Raw genomic sequence first — 12,088 nt, 5'->3', positions numbered from 1 at the left:
TGATAGCACCGCACGGCGGCAATGTGGCCAGTGTAGTTAACCATACTTTGCTTAATGGCCACCAGATCAACCATTAGACAGATCCCCATTTGTGATCAGAGAAGGATCTATTACCAGCCCACATATTTCAGCATGGAATCTATTAGGGCCCGATACACACTCTTGATGTTGCCAGACAGTGATCAGAACCCAATCCCTTGGGCAACATCGCTGGGCCAATACTGTACAGATGCATAGGTAGCTTACATGCTCACTACGTGTTCTGTTGCAATGCGGGGGCGTGATGATGGAGCAGTGCAGGCGTGACATCACGTGGTGAGAGGTGCAAGTGGCAAGAACTGAGATATCGGTCGTCACTTTGCCGACCTGATCCGCCTGGCAGATCACAGGCTGAGCGGCAGTTGGGGGCTGCTGTATACACGCTGGATTGTATCGGCTGCCTAAGCTGACTTTAATCTAGCATGTTTTCAGAGCTTAACCACTTCACCACTGAGGGGTTTTACCCCCTGAGCACCAGAGCAATTTTCACCTTTCAGCGCTCCTTCCATTCATTCGTCTATAACTTTATCATTACTTATCGCAATGAAATGAACTATATCTTGTTTTTTCCGCCACCAATTAGGCTTTCTTTAGGTGGGACATTATGCCAGGAATTATTTTTTTCTAAATCTGTTTTAATGGGAAAATAGGAAAAATGTGGGGAAAAAATTATTATTTTTCAGTTTTCGGCCATTATAGTTTTTAAATAATGCATGCTACTGTAATTAAAACCCATGAAACGTATTTGCCCTTTTGTCCCAGTTATAAAACCATTTAAATTATGTCCCTATCACAATGTTTGGCGTTAATATTTTATTTGGAAATAAAGGTGCATTTTTTTCATTTTTGCGTCCATCCCTAATTACAAGCCCATAGTTTATAAAGTAACAGTGTTATACCCTCTTGACATAAATATTTAAAAAGTTCAGTCCCTAAGGTAACTATTTATGTATTTTTTTTGATTGTAAATTTTTAAAAAAAATTTTAATTACAAAAAAAAAAAAAATGGGGAGTGTGGGAGGTAATGAGTTAATTTTATGTGTAAAAGTCATTTATTTGTATGTGAAAAATGTGTAGGGTGTAGTTTACTATTTGGCCACAAGATGGCCACAGTAACTTTTTGTTTTAATGCGACCTCCAAGCTTCCTTCCGGAAGCTTGGAGGAAGTATAAGGAGGCTGGACACGTGAGTTTTTTCTCACAATGATCGCGCTGCCCATAGGAGAGCAGCTGATCATTGCGGGGCTTAGATCAACGAACGGGAATGGATTTTCCCGTTCATTGATCTCTGGGCGAGCAGGCGGCGGCGTGTTTACTAGCGGCGGGCGGCGTGTTTACGAGCGGGAGCGCGGGCAGTGTCGGGAACGCGGAAAGTACGTGTTTCTCCGTCCCTGGTTGTTAAAGGATGGAAAAAGGGGCGGAGAAATACGTACGCGCGGGGGTAAAGTGGTTAAAGTGTACCAGAGATCATAAGGTACACAGAACTGATACTTACCTGGGGCTTCCTCCAGCCACATAAACACGTGCGAGTCCCTCGCTGTCCTCCCGCGGTCTGCCATTCAGACGCAATCAGCCCCAATAATTTATTCAGTCAGCTCCAGTTTGGGTCTTCTGCGCATGTGCAGACCTCCAGTGCATGCACAGGAGACACAGACTGACACGACTGAAGCAATTACCAGGGCTGATTGGGGCTGAATGGCAGACACATGTTTATGGGGCTGGAGGAAGCCCCGGTTAAGTATTGGTTCTGTATACTTTATCATCTCGTTTCCTTTAAGAAATTGTCCATACTAGTGCCTCCGCCTGCCAGGCCCCCAGGTCTCCCCCTTTGTACTGCGTTCCCCCCTGGCTCACCTAGCTTGCAGCACACTTCCTCCAGTGTCCTGAACATTCTATCACAGCCAGTGCCATGTGCGTGACCTTGTACATGCTGTCAGGTCACGAGGGTACAGATGCCTGGCAGCGATGTAGGAAAGACTCAGGACACTGGAGAGGGTAGGCCGGTGGGGTACACATTACATGGGAAAGACCAAAGGCCCTGGCAGACGAGCCAGCAGTAAGACCAATTACATGGTGTGGGGAGGGACAGTTCAGGGGTCTGTTTGTTGAGAAATTGAATGCCCTTTGGAATGAGATCATTCCAGCATGACAGATAAATAGTTTTGGTTCAGCATCGATCTCTGGCAGATTCGATCATTTAGCATGCAATTTTCTGTGTTTATGTAAAACACTGTGTGCATGTTCCCATAACGCAATGCGTCCACACTTAAAGAGACTCTGAAGCGACTTTTAACCTCCTGAGCGGTCTGGACGAGCTCAGCTCGTCCATCACCGCCGGAGGCTGCCGCTCAGGCCCTGCTGGGCCGATTTTTATCAAATAAAGTGCAGCACACGCAGCCGGCACTTTGCCAGCCGCGTGTGCTGCCTGATCGCCGCCGCTCTGCGGCGATTCGCCGCGAGCAGCGGCGAAAGAGGGCCCCCCTAGCCGCCTGAGCCCTGCGCAGCCGGAACAAAAAGTTCCGGCCAGCGCTAAGGGCTGGATCGGAGGCGGCTGACGTCAGGACGTCGGCTGACGTCGATGACGTCACTCCGCTCGTCGCTATGGCGACGATATAAGCAAAACAAGGAAGGCCGCTCATTGCGGCCTTCCTTGTTTATTCTGGGCGCCGGAGGCGATCGGAAGATTGCCTCCGGAGCGCCCTCTAGTGGGCTTTCATGCAGCCAACTTTCAGTTGGCTGCATGAAATAGTTTTTTTTTTATTTAAAAAAAACCCTCCCGCAGCCACCCTGGCGATTTAATCAGAACGCCAGGGTGGTTAAAGAGACACTGAATCGAAAAAAAAATATATGATCTAATGAATTGGTTGTGTACTATGAATAATTACTAGAAGATTAGCAGCAAAGAAAATATTTTCATATTTTTATTTTCAGGTATATAGTGTTTTTTCTAACATTGCATCATTCTCTAATATGTGCAGTTTACACAACACTCTGCATTCAAAATGATTATTTCAGAACAGTCTGTGAACTAGTGACCTCTCCTCTGGCAGAGGAAAAGTAAAAAATTAACTAACAGTTGAGATAATAAAAGTCAGATAACAGCCCTCTCCACGACTTTGAAAGTCATAGAGATTAATAGCTTTTTTGCATAGAGATAACAACTGGAGTTTCTTAAAGAGGAGCTGTTAGGTATAAGGTCTCAGAGAAAATAAACACATATATCAGTAGCTAAAGATTGGCTGTACTTACATTACATATGCATTTCACTGTCCACGTTTGGATTTCACAGAATTTTTATATAGTATATGCAGAGATTGATGCTCCTGACAGCTCATGGCAGGCTCCATGTTTTTCTGTCAAATGTGTCGTCATGTCCTGCCTGCTTCCTGATCACAGATAAGCTCCTACTTGAACAACACAGTGTGCAGTGAATATTAATGAGCCATGTGGCTAGGAACAATAGCTGACTCCTGCAGTGCACTGTGCCCAGAGATTTATCAGTGCTACGCGCTGGACTGATTAGAAGCTGCTGTAATGTCTCATTAGCAGCCGAGGGGAGGGCCACAGAATACTTTGCAGTTTAGTATGCGGCTTGCGTCCTTATGGGTCTATAACAGCCTTTAAGATAAGCACACATCAAAGGTAACTGAGATTTTTATCTTCACTAATGGCTTTTGGGCTTCCTTCTAAACTGTTTAACACAGGAGAATAGAGGTTTAAATTAGCTTCTGCAGCCTGACAGTTACTCTTTAACTCTTCCTGTACTGGAAACAATTAGACTGATGTATCTGATCTTAATGTTTTATTTCTTAGCTGTACTACACATACAAATCATAATTTTTTTTTCGCTTCATTGTCTCTTTAAAACAGCTTTTTTACCTTATATTCTACATGGGCATGTTTACCCCTGCTAAGACGCCGATCTCCCGCGGCAGAACAAGGGGTCTTTACCCCCCAAACCCCCTCCGTAGTGCCCGGGGATCGCTTCCTGCTTGAGGCAGGGCTAATGGCCACAGCCCTGCCTCTCAGCGCTGATCACCGCCTCTCCTCGCCCCTCAGTCTTCCTTCACTGAGAGGGGCGGGGGAGAGGCGGAGATCCACCGCTGATAGACGCGCATGGAGGAAGAGCTACAGCCGAAAGCTCTGCCTCCAGGAGCAGCAAAATCTACGACCAAGTTGGTTGTGGATTTTGCAGGGGGGGATTTGGGGGGTAAGGACCCCTCGTTCTGCCGCGGGAGAGCGGCGTTTTAGCAAGGGCAAACATGCACATGTAAAATATAAAGTAAATAGAGGTTTTAAAAGTCGCTTCAGAGTCTCTAACAGATGCCATCGAAGGAGGGTAATAATGTTTGGCAGGGAAGAAGGCTCCTTGCTACTTGCAGGGTTTTTGAATGGTAACATGCTCCAGTAATTAAGTGCCCAAGGAAACAGAAGGTCTTCTGCAGCCTGCTCTCCAGCAGAAATTATAGTTTTTGTTGAAAAGCCATCAAACTGTTCTTTTTGTGGAGTCACAATAAATATTATTTCTGCTGGAGAATAAGCTGCAGACTTACTTTTTTCCTCCACCACCCAATATAGATCTTTACTATTGGCATGCTCCAGAGAAAATGTTTTTACAGCTCTATAGCATACTGTGGATATACTGTAGTTTACACCAGTCCGACACATGGCAGTATGCATGGTGATCTCAGGCTTTTGTGCAGCTGCTCATCCATACAAAAGCAGTTAAGATTATTTTTAAACGTGCCCCTCACTTTAGTGTTTTTTGGAAGTATATGATCCCTTTTAACAGTCCTATATGTTTAATCCATGCAGTGTTTATATTATGAGGTAATAATCCTTTCAGTTTAAGCTGGCACTTTATCTCTTTCAAGACAATACATTCTATGAGCAGCATGCCAAGTGAGAAGCCATTTACAAATTACAGGAAGAAGTAGAAAGTGAATTTTTAACTGTTGATCCACTTTTACAATAAAACAAACACTATTTTATTATTAATTATTTAGTATTTATATAGTACTGCCATCTTCCGCAGCACTGTACAGAGAACATAGTCTTGTCCCTTAACTGTCTCTCAGAGGGGCTCACAATCAAAGCACTACTATAGTCTAAGGCCAATTTAGGGGAAAGCCTATTAACTTATCTGCAATGTTTTTGGGATGTGGGAGGAAACTGGAGTGCCCGGAGGGAACCCACGCAGACACAGGGAGAACATACAAACTCTGTGCAGATATTGCCCTGGTTGGGATTTGAATCAGGAATCCAGCACAGCTAGACGAGTGCTCTCCCCTATGCCACAGTGTTAACATCCCCAGTTGAAGCAACAATAACTCTAATCCTCTATAATAAAACTCCTTTGTCTCTGCGTCCCATCCCTGCACTTCCTGTGTGTGTCCCGTGTTTTGCGCTACTGCGCATGTGCAGGAAGGGACACAGAGACTGAGGAGAGCTGAGGGAGGACGGGTCCAGAAGGGGCGGCATGTGTACATGCATGCGGCGGGCACGCGCATGCGCGGTGACTGTGTGGCGGCAGTCACGGGGAGGATGATAGGGGAGGAAGGGGAGGGGATGAAGGGGAGGAGGGGCTTCAACACAGACCTAGAGCCCATTTTTAAACGGGCTTAGGTCTACTAGTAGATAAATAAAGACTCTTGAGATACAAAGAGGTTTATATCAATAATATTTTATTAACTAGTTTACTAAATTACTTTTATATAGTTCATACACCAATGACACTTTTAATACAAAACACCACAGTGCTAAAAATTGGCACATACTGTATAAAATAAATTAAAAAAAAAAGCAAAACAAAAAAAACTTTTCTAAGTGAAACAAACAGTAGAAGCAATAGAATATTTCTCGTACTCTGACATAGTGTTTAAGTAATTAACCCTGATGTACCCAAATGGTGTTTTCATTAAACATATAGTCAGAGTTTACTTTGATGATAATTTAACACTGCCACGACCTAGTTCACTTGAGAAGGGATACAGTACTGTATACAAGGCTATTTAAATGTATTATAAAACAAATATATTACATTAAACTGCAATTTAAAAGGAAATAAATTTTACACACTGCAGCTACATATGTTTCCATAAATTGTACCCGCAAAAATACAGATTTTGCCATAAAGCACACAAATTTCTTTTCTGCTTCTGGCCTGGTACAGCACATAATTGTCAACTTCAATCAAATAAGAAGAAGCAAAATAATTTTGGTTTACTAGAACAGTATATTTTCTCCTGTCCCTGTCAGGCACAGTTGAAACACCCTCATCAGTGTCAAAGCTGAGTAAGTATGAAGGATTGTTGAATGCCCCATTTTGTGCTCTCAGTAATTGTGTTATTTTGTTTATACGTTACAGAATGTGCGGATATGCAGCAGATATGCATATCAATTTAAAAAATATGAGAAGTTTCTATGCAGACAGTGAACCTGATACAATATAAAAATACCACAGTAGACATACAATAAAAAAGTATAGCTTTCTCACATATTGAATATAGAATGTACAGTATATTTACTTTAATACCCATACATCTTTTTCACGCTGATTTCAACAGTAAAAAACAGTCTGCAGTTTTCTATCCTTAATCAGCTTTAGTCCAAAATGTATCTGGCTTGATGTGAGAATTTCACCCTAGGTTGGCTACCAAAAATTCACAGGACAATACTACCCTCATCTACACTGCAGAAACTGGACATCTTTAAGGAAAATTCAGTTTAAAATACAGGTGCCATTCACCTTGAGACTGGTTACTTTATGATAAAATAAAAGCTTCCTTAGGAATTGTCATTCACTTCAATTTGAGGTTGTATTCTTGACCTCAATGGTTACAAATTAAACCTTAGGATAAATAGAATGACAAAACAACAGGAAGCCCTTTTTTCATGTTGAAGCACCATGATCCATATGCAATTAACTTCTTCTCCTGAGTTTTCTCCTAGGTGAGATTTTCAAACTAAACCACCAGCAAGCAAAAAAAAAAAAAAAGATCTTACAATAAATGTTAGTACTTTTTCCCCCAACAATTTGCTACTTTTTCCATTGCAGAGTGCTGAAAAGTTATTCTAAATCAAAGATGAAAAATTATCTCTGAGGAGGAAACTCAGGAGAAAAAGTAAATTGCATACGGGCCCATGTACGGAGTTAGCTTAAGTTCAGATTGTGGCACATCTACTTTGAAAATGAACAATAGCTACAGTAGTTTCCATCTCAATCTTTATCTAGTTGTGTACTCCAAATAAAATATAAAAAATGTACTTTAAACATAATACAAAATGCACATAAGACTTTGGGAACGGTACCAAAACAAAATGTCTAGAAATGAGGTTTGCAGGGGGTGAACATAAGGAAACAATGAATTTGAAAAACCTATATAGTTTACACCGGTATATATGTAGAGGGGTTTGGCAACAGTTTAATGCTATATAGCTTCTGCTACAAAAAATGAAATTGATTTTATATCCTTTTCTGTAGTTCTGCATGTTGTGTGAATTCCAAGCGGGGTACAATACTGTACTTCTACAACTATTTGTTTTTCCACATAACCCCTCAAAATTCCATTAATGTATTTAGAGTTTTTGCCTTGGAGCATTTCCCTTGCTCCTAGGGTAGGGCTAAGGGTCTATTTTGTGATCTTTCATACATTTTATATAGATTTTTCATCATGATACTTGGACCCTCAATCCTAAAAGACTTTAAACAATTGTAGCACATGGGACTTCCCAAAAATGTGCATAACCTTTGTCATGCAGTTGGCTTGGCTCATAAGCACACGATATAGTTACTGCAAGAAAAATGTCAGGAATGATGTGTTTGTTCTTACACAGATGCCACAATTATAGGAAGCAGATCTCTACAAACAGCATTTCCTGTCAGTAATCAGATTCATAGCTTATTATTATTTATTTATATAGTGCCAGCATATTCCACAGCGCTTTACAGAGCACTATAAGACAACAAGGGGAACATAGGTACAACCAAAAAAATGTACAGCAGAGTCTCAAGAAGCACAAGTATTGCAACAAAAACAGTAACCATTAGGAGGATGACCCTGCCTTTGCGAGCTTACAATCTAAAAGGATCTTACTTTAGTAGTAGTAGTGGAATTGTAGATATAAAATCTCCACGAGTCTCCATTCCCCCGCCGCCGCTCGGTCCCGTACCTCGACTTTTAAGTCGAGCCCAGCGCAGCCCTGCCAAGCATATCCTTTCTTCGCGTTCCCCTCTGCAATAGCGGGGAACGCGAAGAAAGGATACGCGTGGCCAGAGCCGCGCAGTGGCCCGGCGGCGAAACCGAAAGTAGCTGGCATCGGGAGAACAGAGGCTCATCGAGGAGCGGCGTGGGACAGGATGGCTGCTGGGGGCTTGGGGAAGCCCCAGGTAAGTGAAACAATGTGTTTATTTTACATCTACAGTCCTGCTTTAAAAAACAGATTTCAATATAACTAAAACTGGGTTAAAAAATAAAAAAAAGTCATTTTTAGAAGAAGGAGGATAGCTACAACTGTTTATCTCTTCAGTTTATTTTCACTTCGAGTTTCCTTTAACCACTTAAGGACTGCAGTCATAAAACCCCTTAAGGACCAGAGCCTTTTTTTCCATTCGGACCACTGCAGCTTTCACGGTTTATTGCTCAGTCATACAACCTACCACCTAAATGAATTTTACCTCCTTTTCTTGTCACTAATACAGCTTTCTTTTGGTGCTATTTGATTGCTGCTGCGAGTTTTACTTTTTATTATATTCATCAAAAAAGACATGAATTTTGTCAAAAAAATGACTAACTTTCTGTGCTGACATTTTTCAAATAAAGTAAAATTTCCTATACATTTGAGCGCGAAAGTTATTCTGCTACATGTCTTTGATTAAAAAAAAACCATTCAGTGTATATTTATTGGATTGGGTAAAAGTTATAGCGTTTACAAACTATGGTGCAAAAAGTGAATTTTCCCATTTTCAAGCATCTCTGACTTTTCTGCGCACCTGTCAGGTTTCATGAGGGGCTAAAATTCCAGGATAGTACAAATACCCCCCAAATGACCCCATTTTGGAAAGAAGACATCCCAAAGTATTCAGTGAGAGGCATGGTGAGTTAATTGAAGATTTTATTTTTTGTCACAAGTTAGCGGAAAATGACACTTTGTGACAGGAAAAAAAAAAAAAAAAAAAAGTTTCCATTTCTTCTAACTTGCGACAAAAAAAAATGAAATCTGCCACGGACTCACTATGCTCCTCTCTGAATACCTTGAAGTGTCTACTTTCCAAAATGGGGTCATTTGTGGGGTGTGTTCACTGTCCTGGCATTTTGGGGGGTGCCTAATTGTAAGCACCCCTGTAAAGCCTAAAGATGCTCATTGGACTTTGGGCCCCTTAGCGCAGTTAGGCTGCAAAAAAGTGCCACACATGTGGTATTGCCGTACCCAGGAGAAGTAGTATAATGTGTTTTGGGGTGTATTTTTACACATACCCATGCTGGGTGGGAGAAATATCTCCGTAAATGACAATTTTTTTTACACACAATTGTCAATTTATAGAGATATTTCTCCCACTCAGCATGGGTATGTGGAAAAATACACCCCAAAACACATTATACTACTTCTCCTGAGTACGGCGATACCACATGTGTGGCACTTTTTTGCACCCTAACTGCGCTAAGGGGCCCAAAGTCCAATGAGTACCTTTAGGATTTCACAGGTCATTTTGAGAAATTTCGTTTCAAGACTGCTCCTCACGGTTTAGGGCCCCTAAAATGCCAGGACAGTATAGGAATCCCACAAATTACCCCATTTTAGAAAGAAGACACCCCAAGGTATTCCATTAGGAGTATGGTGAGTTCATAGAAGATTTTTTTTTTTTGTCACAAGTTAGCGGAAATTGATTTTAATTGTTTTTTTTCACAAAGTGTCATTTTCCGCTAACTTGTGACAAAAATAAAATCTTCTATGAACTCACCATACTCCTAACGGAATACCTTGGGGTGTCTTCTTTCTAAAATGGGGTCATTTGTGGGGTTCCTATACTGCCCTGGCATTTTAGGGGCCCTAAACCGTGAGGAGTAGTCTTGAAACCAAATGTCGCAAAATGACCTGTGAAATCCTAAAAGTACTCATTGGACTTTGGGCCCCTTAGCGCACTTAGGGTGCAAAAAAGTGACACACATGTGGTACCGCCGTACTCAGGAGAAGTAGTATAATGTGTTTTGGGGTGTATTTTTACACATACAGATGCTAGGTGGGAGAAATATCTCTGTAAATGACAATTATTTGATTTTTTTTACACACAATTGTCCATTTACAGAGAGATTTCTCCCACCCAGCATGGGTATGTATAAAAATACACCCCAAAACACATTATACTACTTCTTCTGAGTACGGCGATACCACATGTGTGACACTTTTTTGCAACCTAGGTGCGCTAAGGGGCCTAACGTCCTATTCACAGGTCATTTTGAGGCATTTGGATTCTAGACTACTCCTCACGGTTTAGGGCCCCTAAAATGCCAGGGCAGTATAGGAACCCCACAAGTGACCCCATTTTAGAAAGAAGACACCCCAAGGTATTCCGTTAGGGGTATGGTGAGTTCATAGAAGATTTTATTTTTATGTCACAAGTTAGTGAAAAATGACACTTTGTGAAAAAAACTATAAAAATCCAATTTCCGCTAACTTTTGACAAAAAATAAAATCTTCTATGAACTCACCATCCTCCTAACGGAATACCTTGGGGTGTTATCTTTCTAGAATGGGGTCATTTGTGGGGTTCCAATACTGCCCTGGCATTTTAGGGGCCCTAAACCGTGAGGAGTAGTCTTGAACACAAATGTCTCAAAATGACCTGTGAAATCCTAAAGGTACTCATTGGACTTTGGGCCCCTTAGCACAGTTAGGCTGCAAAAAAGTGTCACACATGTGGTATCGCCGTACTCAGAAGAAGTAGTATAATGTGTTTTGTGGTGTATTTTTACATATAACCATGCTGGGTGGGAGAAATATCTCTGTAAATGACACATTTTTTATTTTTTTTTACACACAATTGTCCATTTACAGAGAGATTTCTCCCACCCAGCATGGGTATGTGTAAAAATACACCACAAAACACATTATACTACTTCTCCTGAGTATGGCGATACTACATGTGTGACACTTTTTTGCAGCCTAGTTGCGCTAAGGGGCCCAACGTCCTATTCACAGGTCATTTTGAGGCATTTGTTTTCTAGACTACTCCTCACGGTTTAGGGCCCCTAAAATGCCAGGGCAGTATAGGAACCCCACAAGTGACCCCATTTTAGAAAGAAGACACCCCAAGGTATTCCGTTAGGGGTATGGTGAGTTCATAGAAGATTTTATTTTTTGTCACAAGTTAGTGAAAAATGACACTTTGTGAAAAAAACAATAAAAATCCAATTTCCGCTAACTTTTGACAAAAAATAAAATCTTCTATGAACTCATCATACACCTAACAGAATACCTTGGGGTGTCTTCTTTCTAAAATGGGGTCACTTGTGGGGTTCCTATACTGCCCTGGCATTTTACGGGCCCAAAACTGTGAGTAGTCTGGAAACCAAATTTCTCAAAATGACTGTTCAGGGGTATAAGCATCTGCAAATTTTGATGACAGGTGGTCTATGAGGGGGCAAATTTTGTGGAAACGGTCATAAGCAGGGTGGCCTCTTAGATGACAGGATGTATTGGGCCTGATCTGATGGATAGGAGTGCTAGGGGGGTGACAGGAGGTGATTGATGGGTGTCTCAGGGGGCGGTTAGAGGGGAAAATAGATGCAATCAATGCACTGGGGAGGTGATCGGAAGGGGGTCTGAGGGGGATCTGAGGGTTTGGCCGAGTGATCAGGAGCCCACACGGGGCAAATTAGGGCCTGATCTGATGGGTAGGTGTGCTAGGGGGTGACAGGAGGTGATTTATGGGTGTCTCAAGGTGTGATTAGAGGGGGGAAATAGATGCAAGCAATGCACTAGCGAGGTGATCAGGGCTGGGGTCTGAGGGCGTTCTGAGGTGTGGGCGGGTGATTGGGTGCCCGCAAGGG

Source organism: Hyperolius riggenbachi, chromosome 3 (assembly GCF_040937935.1).
Source record: "Hyperolius riggenbachi isolate aHypRig1 chromosome 3, aHypRig1.pri, whole genome shotgun sequence".
Taxonomy (NCBI): domain Eukaryota; kingdom Metazoa; phylum Chordata; class Amphibia; order Anura; family Hyperoliidae; genus Hyperolius; species Hyperolius riggenbachi.
This window is presented reverse-complemented; position numbering follows the sequence as displayed.